Raw genomic sequence first — 2,434 nt, 5'->3', positions numbered from 1 at the left:
CGTGAGGCGTGGCGGGCGCCGGGGACATCAGGTTTATCGTCTCCGGGCCCAACCAGCTCTTTAATGTCCGGAGTCTCACTGGCTCGTTGCTCCGGCTTATCTGAGGTGGGCTTCTGGTGGACTAGGGCCTCTGGCGGCCATGATGACGACGCATGACCCTGAGACCTGCCCTTTAGACATGTCTCTGTGCCGAGGGCCATGAGGAGAGAGGAGGTGGGAGGAGGTGGAGAGAGGAGGTGGAGGGAGGAGGTGGAGGAGGGAGAGAGGAGGAGGAGGAGGGAGAGAGGAGGAGGAGGAGGGAGAGAGGGAGAGGAGGAGGGAGAGAGCAAGAGGAGGAGGGAGAGAGGAGGAGAGAGGAGGGAGAGAGGAGGAGGAGGAGGGAGAGAGGAGGAGAGAGGAGGAGGAGGAGGGAGAGAGGAGGAGAGAGGAGGGAGAGAGCAAGAGAAGGAGGGAGAGAGGAGGGACTGGAGAGAGAGAGGAGGAGGAGGGAGAGAGGAGGAGGAGGAGGGAGAGAGTAGGAGGAGGAGGGAGAGAGGAGGAGGAGGGAGAGAGGAGGAGGAGGGAGAGAGGAGGAGGAGGAGGGAGAGAGGAGGAGGAGGAGGGAGAGAGGAGGAGGAGGGAGAGAGGAGGAGGAGGAGGAGAGAGGAGGAGGAGGAGGGGAGAGAGGAGGAGGAGGAGGGAGGAGAGGAGGGAGAGAGCAAGAGAAGGAGGGAGAGAGGAGGGAATGGAGAGAGAGAGGAGCGAGGAGGGAGAGAGGGAGGAGGAGGAGGGAGAGAGGAGGAGGAGGATGGAGAGAGGAGGAGGAGGGAGAGAGGAGGGGAGGAGAGGGGAGGAGGAGGAGGGAGAGAGGAGGAGGAGGAGGGAGAGAGGAGGAGAGAGGAGGAGGAGGAGGGAGAGTTAGGAGGGACTGGAGAGAGAGAGAGAAGGAGGGGGAGGGAGAGAGGAGGGACTGGAGAGAGAAAGAGAGAAGGAGGAGGAGGGTGAGATAGGAGGAGGAGGTGGATGAGGAGTAAGCAAGAGAGTGGAGGTGAGAGGAGGAGAGAGGAGAGGCGGAGGGAGTAGAAGATGAGGAGAGAGAGGAGGAGATAGAGAAGATGAGAGGAGGAGGAGGAGGAGAGAGAGAGGAGATGAGAGGAGAACAGAGCTCGATAGTCAGAGTGCCAGCCCAAGCTGAAGGGTCCCGGAGGTTAAGAGGAACACCTCCCCTCGGCGGGACCTCATCTGGGAGAGAGTGTGGCCTCTGACTCCTCCGTTAATAGAGCGGGGGACATCTGTCACCCTGATTGGCAGAGCGGGTCACGGTCCTGGATGAAGATCAGGATCCTGGATCCAGATCAGGATCAGGATCCAGATCAGGACCCTAGATCTGAATCAGGATCCCCATCAGAGACTCAAGAGGAAGCCGATTTCTTCCATCTTCATCCTCCATCTCCACCTTCCTCTCAGCCCTCTCTCACTTTCATGCTGGGTTCTTCCAGGCCTACCTCCAGCTCCCAAACCTCCCAACCCCCACCCCACCACCCACAGTGATGAACAGGAAGTGAGGTGGTCCGACACACAAACCCCCTCCCCTACACTGGCACACAGCAGGACACCCAACCGGGGTGATGACACCGCTCTGCATGGTGGTGGTTAACGTTGCTGGTGAGTTGTAAGTGTAGACCTCGGTTTATATTAAAGGGTAACGCCCACGCCGAGTGGAAAGAATTAGAGCAATCAGTGGGAATTGTGGGAATTGTAGTCTCTGTCCTTTTACTGTGTCGAGATCCCTCAAAAGCCGTCCTTTCGGCGTACAAACTCTCTCTTTGTGACATCACGCTCTCTTTTTTTTATTTTAATTCTGTCACGCTGTCTCTCTTTCCCCCCTCTCATCCACGCACACCGTTGAGAGACACCCTCATTTCACAGGTCAATTAATTTTAATCAGAGTGTTTCAATTTAATCGCAGTTCAAATAGCCAGACAGACACTTTGTAAAAAAAATCTCATTAACCTTCCCTTTTCCAATCTGTCCGTCCGCTGGGCCGGGCGGCCCGTGAGTCAGTCGCTCCCACAGTCGCCACACGCTTTTATTTTGTAAAGCGGTAAACAAACTGGCGAGTTCAGGAAATGTCACTCTGGAAAAAAAAAAAAGGCTGTAAATGTCAGTAGAAGGCGGCGACATCGGTTACCGCGCCAACGCCGCCGTCGCCATTCGCCGCTCCGTGGCTCCGTTATTGTCTTCCTGCGTCGTCGCTTAGGTGTTAACGACCCTGTTTTGGCTGTTAATTGCCGATGCTTAATTAATATCCTACAGTCTCGCCGATGACTAATACTGTGCAAGTACGCTGCAAAGGCTTCTGGGAAAAGGGATGAGTGCGACACGGAGCCGGCTTTACCGGAGCATATGTAGCGTGTTTGTTGTCAGATCAACTGATTTATAAAAGCTGTGTCGC

This window comes from Gadus chalcogrammus, chromosome 1 (assembly GCF_026213295.1).
Source record: "Gadus chalcogrammus isolate NIFS_2021 chromosome 1, NIFS_Gcha_1.0, whole genome shotgun sequence".
NCBI lineage: Eukaryota > Metazoa > Chordata > Actinopteri > Gadiformes > Gadidae > Gadus > Gadus chalcogrammus.
Note: the sequence above shows the minus strand (reverse complement) of the source record.